The sequence below is a fragment of the Cucumis melo genome, unplaced genomic scaffold (genome assembly GCF_025177605.1).
Source record: "Cucumis melo cultivar AY unplaced genomic scaffold, USDA_Cmelo_AY_1.0 utg002185l, whole genome shotgun sequence".
NCBI lineage: Eukaryota > Viridiplantae > Streptophyta > Magnoliopsida > Cucurbitales > Cucurbitaceae > Cucumis > Cucumis melo.
The window spans coordinates 15,929-27,500 of NW_026124969.1; the positions used below are offsets into that span (position 1 = coordinate 15,929).

At 31.6% G+C, this 11,572-nt stretch overlaps 1 non-coding gene across 1 annotated transcript; it reads left to right on the forward strand.

The window, feature by feature from the left end:
- The first annotated feature begins 7,835 nt into the window (after positions 1–7,835).
- TRNAS-GCU (transfer RNA serine (anticodon GCU)) lies at positions 7,836–7,923 on the forward strand. Its single transcript has one exon. It is a non-coding gene; the product is annotated as a tRNA-Ser (tRNA).
- Positions 7,924–11,572: the final 3,649 nt, after the last annotated feature.

Here is an 11,572-nt window from a genome sequence, read left to right on the forward strand (position 1 = left end):
AATCCGATTAATTCTTAACAAATTAGTATTTGCAATTTCGGAGGGTCGTTCTAGCTCTATACGAAATTCTTGATTAATAATAAGATAAATCAATTTTGGGGGGGAACTCCATAGATTTCGGGAATTGGTTACTATTCCCGAATCGCACAAAAGAGATAAAAAAAACTAGGGATATTGTAATGTAATAAATTGGTATCAAAAATAGACAACTCAAGGCAAGTAAAAAAAAAAGACAGTCGAATCAAAATAATTTGTTTTACAGTTCTATTTCTTTCAGAGGGCAATATGAATATTCTATTATGTTCTATCAACACACAAAAAGGGTTATACGATATATCTGGTGTGGAAGTCGGCCAACACTTGTATTGGCAAATAGGAGGTTTCCAAGTCCATGCCCAAGTACTTATTACTTCTTGGGTTGTAATTGCTATCTTATTAGGTTCAGCCATTATAGCTGTTCGTAATCCACAAACCATTCCTACTGACGGTCAGAATTTCTTCGAATATGTCCTTGAATTCATTCGAGACGTGAGCAAAACTCAGATTGGCGAAGAATATGGTCCATGGGTTCCCTTTATTGGAACTATGTTTCTATTTATTTTTGTTTCGAATTGGTCAGGAGCTCTTTTACCTTGGAAAATCATACAGTTACCTCACGGAGAGTTAGCCGCACCCACAAATGATATAAATACTACTGTTGCTTTAGCTTTACTCACATCAGTAGCATATTTTTATGCGGGTCTTAGCAAAAAAGGATTAAGTTATTTCGGTAAATACATTCAACCAACTCCAATCCTTTTACCCATTAACATCTTAGAAGATTTCACAAAACCCTTATCACTTAGTTTTCGACTTTTCGGAAATATATTAGCTGATGAATTAGTAGTTGTTGTTCTTGTTTCTTTAGTACCTTTAGTAGTTCCTATACCTGTTATGTTCCTTGGATTATTTACAAGTGGTATTCAAGCTCTTATTTTTGCAACTTTAGCTGCAGCTTATATAGGCGAATCCATGGAGGGTCATCATTGATTAGTTTTCTAAATACTCTTTTTTTTAGCTTAGACCAAGGCAATGTATACATGGCTCAAGATAATCTACTTAGGGAACATAAATATACAAATAATCAAAAAATAAGGAAGGTATATACTATCTAGGGAGTAAGACTAGAAAGATTACGATATTCGGGAATTAAAAAAAAAGGAAAGAGATCTAAAAGATCTTTTTCCTCTCAACGATTGAACAAAAAAAAATTACATGAACTTAGATTAATAAAATATTGATATTTCTATGCAAGGATTTGGACTAATGAATTCGTTCATTTAGATTGATTGTCTCCATGTGGGATAATTCTAAAAAGAAAGGGTTTCCAAAAAACGAGAAAAAAGGATTGGGTAGGGTAGAGTAGAGGAGAGTGGAGTCAACTAGATGTATTGAATCGAATTGCTATAAGACAACCCTTGTGGATATTTCGAAGAATGATTCTCAAATTCGATGGAATCCAAGATATGAATAATTGGTTTACGTTAGGTAAGAAACACATGTATATGTTATATTAGATATTAACTAGTTATATAGGAACTAAAGATATATCTAATCCGCCCTACTACTGTGAATTTAGATAGGGCTTACAATGGAAGTCCTTCTGTTTCGGCTGTAATGTAATTTTGAATTCAATATTGAATGAATAGAGAGATTAAATCAAGAAAAACAATGAAGAATTCAAAGAATGCTTTAAAAGAAATGGAAGAACAAAAGTCGTATGGATTCACAAAAACTACGTGGATGGATAGGAACTAAAAAAGAGAGATTGAAGTAGTTTGGACGATTCAATAATATTATTACTTCAATTCGTAATTTTTAGTTGGATAAATCTTAGTGATGGAATAATAAGTTATAATTCATTGGTTGATTGTATCATTAACCATTTCTTTCTTTTGGTGTGAGGAACTTATCATGAATCCACTGATTTCTGCCGCTTCCGTTATTGCTGCTGGGTTGGCCGTCGGGCTTGCTTCTATTGGACCTGGGATTGGTCAAGGTACTGCTGCGGGCCAAGCTGTAGAAGGGATCGCGAGACAACCCGAGGCGGAGGGAAAAATCCGAGGTACTTTATTGCTTAGTCTGGCTTTTATGGAAGCTTTAACAATTTATGGACTAGTTGTAGCATTAGCACTTTTATTTGCGAATCCTTTTGTTTAATCCTAAAAAAATTACGTATTTTTTTTCGTATTTTATTTACTTGGACTTGCTGCTCTTGCTTTTTCGAATTATACGAAGCTTTCACTCCTACAATTACTTATTCGTTGGGACAATAACCTATGGGAAGGATTGATTTGAGGATGAGGCATTAGCATACTGACTCGCCTTCTTCCTTCCCTTTCTTAGTCCAATCTCGAATGGAACTTTTTTTTTAGGATTCTTACAACATATTTTTTACTCTATTTCGAATAGAAATAGGAAATTAATAAAATAAAAAAAAAATAGAAAGAAATAGATAATTAGTTTTATCTATAAAAGGAGATCATATGAAAAATGTAACCGATTCTTTCATTTCTTTGGGTTACTGGCCATCCGCCGAGAGTTTCGGATTTAATACCGATATTTTAGCAACAAATCCAATAAATCTAAGCGTAGTGCTTGGTGTATTGATTTTTTTTGGAAAGGGAGTGTGTGCGAGTTGTTTATTTCAAGAATAAGTTGGATACAACCAACTGTACTTTTCTAGTTATAACTACGAAAAGGTGCATGATCCCGCGAATTACTTCTGACAAAATGAAGAAATCATATTGAAGAACCATAGCATTTCGTGATTCATTGGTAAATCAACTTTGATTCTCTATCAACCAATAATGTGGGACTATTAACATGGTTAAAACGTTTGAAGTCCAGACGTAGCATGGTACTCTTTCTACTACTATGTTAATACATAGTTAATACATAAATCGTTTCAAATAGTTGGGCTTTTTTTTTCGATATAGAACACTCATGTCGATAAAATGATTTGAACCCCCCCTTTTTTATTATTTTCTATTTTAATAGAATATTAGAATTTTTTTGTAAAAAACTAAAAAAATGAGGATTTCACCCTCATTTTTTCTTTTTTATCCAATGCTGAATCGATGACCTATGTTATGTATAAAGTAAGAAAATTTTTTTGGATTTCAAGAAAAAAAAAGAAACAACTTTGCTGACAATTGTTTGTTTGGTCAGAAGAGTCCTCCGAATATTCGGGTCTTGGATTAATGATCCATATTTTTTTCTTTTTCTTTGTGGAATATGAATAGAGAAAAGAGGATAGGCTCATTACATTCAAAAAGATATATGGGAATTTCTCAGAAATAATTGCAATAATTGAGCGTGAGAGCCAAATGAATCGAAAGATTCATGTTTGGTTCGGGAAGGGATCGTCGAAGTTTTGAAATGAATGGAAAGACAATCTACTTTCATTAAGTGATTTATTAGATAATCGAAAACAGAGGATCTTGAAAACAATTCAAAATTCAGAAGAACTACGTGAGGGGGGCCATTGAACAGCTGGAAAAAGCCCGGGCTCGCTTACGAAAAGTTGAAATGGAAGCCGATCAGTTTCGAGTGAATGGATATTCTGAGATAGAACGAGAAAAATTGAATTTGATTAATTCAACTTCTAAAAGTTTGGAACAATTAGAAAATTATAAAAATGAAACTATTCGTTTTGAACAACAAAAAGCGATTAATCAAGTACGACAACAGGTTTTCCAACAAGCCTTACAAGGAGCTCTAGGAACTCTGAATAGTTGTTTGGACAACGAGTTACATTTACGTACCATCAGTGCTAATATTGGCATGTTTGGGACGATGAAAGAAATAACTAACTGATTAGTCCTTCTACTGTAGGCATTATTTTTTTTTCTTAAAAAAAAATAATTACGAAATACTCATGGTAACCATTCAAGCAGATGAAATTAGTAATATTATTCGTGAACGTATTGAGCAATATAATAGAGAAGTAAAAATTGTAAATACCGGTACTGTACTTCAAGTAGGCGACGGCATTGCTCGTATTTATGGTCTTGATGAGAGTAATGGCAGGTGAATTAGTAGAATTTGAAGAGGGTACTATAGGCATAGCTCTAAATTTAGAATCAAATAATGTTGGTGTTGTATTAATGGGTGATGGTTTGCTGATACAGGAGGGAAGTTCTGTAAAAGCAACGGGAAGAATTGCTCAGATACCAGTAAGCGAGGCTTATTTAGGTCGTGTTATAAATGCCCTGGCTAAACCTATTGATGGCCGAGGTGAAATTTCATCTTCTGACTCTCGGTTAATTGAATCCCCCGCTCCTGGTATTATTTCGAGACGTTCCGTATACGAGCCTCTTCAAACAGGACTTATTGCTATTGATTCAATGATTCCTATCGGACGTGGTCAGCGAGAATTAATTATTGGGGACAGGCAGACCGGTAAAACTGCAGTAGCCACGGATACGATTCTCAATCAACAAGGGCAAAATGTAATATGTGTTTATGTAGCTATTGGTCAAAAAGCATCTTCTGTGGCTCAAGTAGTGACTACTTTACAGGAAAGGGGCGCAATGGAATACACTATTATAGTAGCCGAAACGGCAGATTCTCCGGCTACATTACAATACCTTGCCCCTTATACAGGAGCAGCTTTGGCTGAATATTTTATGTACAGAAAACAACACACTTCAATCATTTATGATGATCCCTCCAAACAAGCACAAGCTTATCGACAAATGTCTCTTCTTTTACGAAGACCGCCGGGCCGCGAAGCTTATCCGGGAGATGTTTTTTATTTGCATTCACGCCTTTTGGAAAGAGCCGCTAAATTAAGTTCTGCTTTAGGTGAAGGAAGTATGACTGCTTTACCAATAGTTGAGACCCAATCGGGAGATGTTTCAGCTTATATTCCTACTAATGTAATTTCCATTACCGATGGACAAATATTCTTATCTGCCGATCTATTCAATGCTGGAATCAGACCTGCTATTAATGTGGGTATTTCCGTCTCCAGAGTAGGATCTGCAGCTCAAATTAAAGCCATGAAACAAGTAGCCGGCAAATTAAAATTGGAATTGGCTCAATTTGCCGAATTAGAAGCCTTTGCGCAATTCGCTTCTGATCTCGATAAAGCTACTCAGAATCAATTGGCAAGAGGTCAACGATTACGTGAGTTGCTCAAACAATCCCAATCAGCACCTCTCACGGTAGACGAACAGATAATGACTGTTTATACCGGAACTAATGGTTATCTTGATTCATTAGAAATTGGACAAGTAAGGAAATTTCTTCTTGAGTTACGTACTTACGTAAAAACGAATAAACCTCAGTTTCAAGAAATAATCTCTTCTACGAAGACATTGACCACTGAAGCGGAAGCCCTTTTGAAAGAAGCTATTCAGGAACAGATGGAACGTTTTCTACTTCAAGACCAAGTATAAAAGAAAACAAGTAAAGTATAAATCAATTTTAGAACTTTCAAATGTTAAAATTGAAACATGAAATAATTTCATTCTTTTCATTTATTAGGTGTTAGTAGGTAGAATATATATATATATAATTTATATAAAATAAAAAATATATATAAATATATTAAAGAAAGTAGATAATATTTCTAGAAATATATATCAATATTAAAATGAAATGTAAATACAATTAAGAAATTTTTTTTATAAATATAGTTAAAGTTAAAATTAGATTATATTTCTAATAATATATTTAGAATATCATAAATATCTTAATATTTGGAATTTGAATATCCTTTCTACTAATATCTTATCTTCAAATAAAACAGAATTGAATTATTAGTTTATTTATATAATAAATCTAAAACTAGAGTTACAATTAATATTAAAACTAATTTATAAATTACTATTAATAAATAAGCGTCTCTTATTCAAATCATTCAAAATCTTTCCTTTCTTGACATGATATAGAAAATTTAAAACTAAAAAAAAATATATGAAAAAAAATTGCGTCCAATAGGATTTGAACCTATACCAAAGGTTTAGAAGACCTATGTCCTATCCATTAGACAATGGACGCTTTTGATTCCAATTTTTTTTTTCGTATTTTCACCTCTCTTGTTCGTAAAAAAAATGTGTGAGAATTCCGGAAATTGCATATTGAATTCAATGATGCATTACATTAACTAATACATTAGTTAAAATTTAGTTAAAATTAAGTAAATTGAAAATTTTTATTTGAGTAATTCCATTATTAATTAATTTCTATTTATAATATATATAAATTATAAGATAAGAATATTATAAGATAAGATAAGCGGATAGCGGGAATCGAACCCGCATCGTTAGCTTGGAAGGCTAGGGGTTATAGTCGACGTTGATTCATCATTTTGAACTGAACGTCTCTAATTCAAAACCGAACGTGAAACTTTGGTTTCATTCGGCTCCTTTATGGAAGATGGATAAATTCCTAAATTTATAAGATGTAAACAAAAAAAAAATACCATCCATAACATCTATGTCAGCCTTTCCGTCTGAATGCATTCAAAAGGACCCGCTTTATAGATGATCCCTATACAAGAGGAGATTATAACAATCTTTCCAGTTATTTATTTCGTTCCCTATTTCTATTTAATATAATCCTTAGGAAAAGTATTTTGTTTCCGCCGAGCTAAAAAAACGATGTCGACGTCTCTAGTAAACCAAAGACATTGTTTAATAGCTATTTTGTTTTGCTTCAATCTCCCTTATACAAAGAAAAAATTGAAGATTTAGTTACGATTAGAAAAAATTCCACCTTTATCCATGGATCCCTTATTCCTTCAATTGGAAGTATTGATCCAATTCAATAAAATTATGTTTCGTAATTTCATGATCCAATTTTTTCAATTTAGAACATATTTTTGGATACAAATCACGAGAATTTTTATTTTTCCTCGAATCTTTCATCGAGAGGTAAAGGATTAAATCCTTTTAAGAAATAAAGTTTTTGATCGGAATATTAATCAACCCGAAGGATCCCTTAACTATTAAGGGATTAATAGAACGAATCGCACTTTTACCACTAAACTATATCCGCTACAATGCAATTATTGTATATAAATGGACCTTTTGTCGAAGACGAAAATAAGTCGTATTAATAAGTAATAAAAAGATCGGATCAGAAAATAATCATGAAAAATTTGAGCGTTGACGTATTTTCATCAGGGCCACTAATGAGATTAGGAAAAGAGGACTCGTTTTAATTAACTAATTAACAAGTTTTTTATTCTAGTAAAGTACTAAAAAATAATAATTAAGAAATCGAACCTTGATTCTATATCATCTTTTTCTGTATCATAGGAATTGAAATAATAAATCTTCTTAGGATTCTTGTTGTTTCTATTTTTTTTTTTTTCAAAAACATTTTCAAATCAAATAAATAATTTGATCTACGATTTATTGGAACAAAAAAAGCCCGGCTAGGTACTGACCAGGCCAGGCCGTGGAACTAAAAATAAAAAGAAAAGGGCTTTTCGGATGAAATAAACTAAAAAAGGTACTTTCTTTTTATTTATAAATATTTTTATGAATCTTTAATATATTGGTATTATTTATATATTAGGATTGAAGATATCTCTTCTTTTGAGCCCTTATCTAATGAAATCTAATTTATCTAAATGGAATTCCTAATAAAAAAAAGTTTTTATCGATTTGATAGATATCCATCGATATATCTAGATAATTATCTATATCAATATAATGAAATTATATATCTATAAAGGGGTAGATAAAGATAATAAAGAGAGATAAAGAAGGGCTTTTTTCAAGCCTTTATTTTCTATTTTTTATACAATGTATCATAGTAATTATCCTTTTTCAATTTGGGGAGAGATGGCTGAGTGGACTAAAGCGTCGGATTGCTAATCCGTTGTACGATTTTTTTGTACCGAGGGTTCGAATCCCTCTCTTTCCGTTTCTGTCAATTACTTGGTATTTTTTTATAGTTGAGGAAAGATGTGGAATAGATAAAATGTTAAGAACATTTCAAAATCAAGCAAGGAAAAAAAATCTGATTTTGTTATTCTTCACGCCCCGGATTACGTCCCGGGTCCATTAGATAGGAATCCGAAAATGAAGAGAGAAACAAAGAATATTACTACTGTATAAACAAATAGTTTGAGAGTAAGCATTACACAATCTCCAAGATCATTTTTTTTTTAAGAGAATAGATTCTCTATTTTAATCTGGTTTGACACCAAGAAATGCAGTGAAGTTATTTCTATAAATAGGAAAAAAATTTTAAGAGTTGAGTCCTTGATTACTCAAAATTGGATTTTCATACCCACAATTCTATATTGTGGGGGACTCGAAGAGGGTCGTTCAAAGGAAAAAAGTAAGAATAAGAAAATGAGAGTGATCCAGATTTATCATAGCTATAGAATAATTTCAATATTGGATTCAACTTAAAGCTTCAGACTGTATGTACAACTTATCTGATCTTATAACTAGTTAGAATCTTTTTTTTTTTTTTTCTAGTAAATCATGAATTTGTCTCGGACAGTATTAAAAATATTATCGAAAGCTTACAGCAGCTTGCCAAACAAAAGCTAATAGAAAAAAGAATAGAGGTATTTACTGGCATAACATCTACTATTGGATTCAAAAAAGCGTAGGCCTCGGGCAATTTGGCGACGAAAAAAACTACTTGAATAAAGGGAAAGAATTAAGACAGATACCGATGAAACTTAAGATATTAAGCATAACAATTTTTTTTTTCTTTGTTCTTGAAGATAATTGTATTTCTTTTGATTTGATTGAGTTATTAATCCCCTATTATTGCTATGATATAAGGGATAAGGGAAAAATTAATAACATAAAGTAGGTCAAAAAAACCTTTCTTTGATTTGAACTCAGCCAATCAAAAATCCTTCAATTCTCAAATAAAACGAGAATAGAAGAAATCCTACTTTCATACAATATCTTAATGGAATTATATGTAATGATCAATAAATTGAGTTTAATTGGATCTATAAACGTATCAAAATCTGAGCAACAATCTAATTTATTCTATAAATATTTGTACTGGAATTGACGACTAAGCACTACCAATATTAGTGTTTATTAGTGTTGAATATAAATGGGGCGTGGCCAAGTGGTAAGGCAACGGGTTTTGGTCCCGCTATTCGGAGGTTCGAATCCTTCCGTCCCAGAGTATGCGTATTATTATTATATATAATAATAGTATATTATAAGATATATGGAAAAATATTCGATATCAGACTATAGATTGCCGTTTTAAACAACCTTATGCTTAAGAGTCTAAATATAGATCGAATGTGATTGTTCTTTATTATTTTCTTATAATGATGCATTTCAGAAATGCGAAAGCCTCTATTATTCTCTATCTCTTAAATGGTTTGTGAAACCCGAGTATTTTTTTTTCTGTGGATTTCTGAATTATAAACACGAAGGTCTTGTGTTTTTGGCACTAATGGAATTGAATTAATGGTCTTAAGAAACTTAAGACCTATTTAGGGTTTAGGGTACTAAATTTTAGAGTCAAATAAAAAAAAATAGGTAGGAACAATCGTTTACTCTAGATCTGTTTGACTTTCGCCTTATACAAGATAGTCTAGCACCTCCGAAACTAGTCCAGTCCCCCGTAGGATCCTTTTTTTATTTATGATGCATCTACTCGATCTAATTGGGGGTAGATAGGAGTTAATCCATAACGGAAGATATCAATTTGAATATCTGCCCGAATCTGATTAACAAAGAATCAAGTTACATATGTAACATATTATGTATTTCTTTTCACCTCATTTTTTCGTATGTTTGTCTGTAATGAATAATTGTAAATCCAAGTAACAATTCATACATCTTTTTCACTTTATTTTAAGGAAAGATTATTGAGTCTCTTAAGTTAAATAAACTAGGCAGAAAATGCTGATATGTATGTATTGTTATTATCTATTTTTATCGTTTTATTTCTTTTTTTTTTTTTTATTTTAGATCTATCTAATTGATGGGTTAATCCCGAATATACATTTATTTATCATAATCAAATGTAATAAATCCTTTACAAAAATTTATTCAAATAATATTATAATATAATATTTAGGTAGTAAATTTTCAATCAAGTAAATCTTTTTAATTATTTCTTATGAGTCCTTGGTACTCGAAGAAGTGTTAAACTCGTGAATCCATTCTATGAAGAAATTGAAAAATGGAGATTCTTAATTATTCGTAATTAATTATTTCTTAATTGATTTTATAGAAATTTCAAAAAATCTCTCTCTATCTAGAAAATATCTATATATAGAGAAATAAATATTGCACTCATACAAAAAAATGTTATTGATACAATATATACAATAAAATATGGGTTTCAATAAATTGAAGTATTGCTAAGACTTTTTCAAAAACTACCCATGTCATAAGAGTATAGATTACTATGGACCAACTAACCCAATGACTATACATGATTCCATAAATGAATCAATTACATACCAGTTCCAAGAAATTAGAGGTTATGGTAAAACTTCGTTTAAAACGATGTGGTAGAAAGCAACGTGCGACTTGAAGGACATGATCCACTGTGGATTCTTACACCCACCATTTTATATTATATAGGAATGAAGATGCTCTTGACTCGACATAGTTTGTTCGGTTGCACTCGAGCTCTTTTTTTTTTTTAGGGTTTTTGATGTAAATAGTACATGATGGAGCTCGAGTAGAAAGTATTGATTCATTTATCAAGGGCAGAGATCTAGGGTTAGTGTCAATCAATAAGTTAAAACTACTTCGTAAAGTATAGGTTCGGTATACAAATCGAAAGGATCCAATTCGAACAAGTTTCAAATTCAAACATCAAATTGGATTAAAAGTGTATCACACGAGAATCCATTATTTATATGATTCTTTGATAAAAAGGAAATCAAAAAAAATGGTATGTTGCTACCATTTTGAAACGATTAAAGATCACCGAAGTAATGTCTAAACCCAATGATTCAAGGAAAGGATAAAGGATCCCGGAACAAGTAAAAATCTTTTTCAATTGTCTCAATAACTAAACTAGATCAGAATGAAGAATCGAAATAGATTCTAACGGAGACAGGCAAAAATAAAGAGGTTAGAGACCGCTCAATAAATGAAATGCTTAAGCTTAAGGGTTTTTTTCCTTTGCGTGAGAGTTATCCAACTTGGAGTTATGGGGATAAGAATGAGTTTTTTTTTTTCAAAAGAAAAACAAAAGAATAAGAAAAAAAATTTTTAAATCATAGTCTAATTGATTTAATAATCTATAGATCTATTTGACATTAATTAGAATTCTATACATAACTTTGAATTTCCTCGAGCCGTACGAGGAGAAAACTTCTTATAACGGTTCTGGGGGGGGGTACTTAAAATTTACATCTATCCCAATGAGCCGTTTATCGAATCATTGCAATTGATGTTCGATGCCGAAGAGAAGGAAGAGATCTTCGTAAAGTGGGTTTTTATGATCCGATAAAGAATCAAACCTATTTAAATGTTCCTGCTATTCTATATTTCCTTGAAAAGGGTGCTCAACCTACAGGAACTGTTCATGATATTTTAAAGAAGGCAGGTGTTTTTACGGA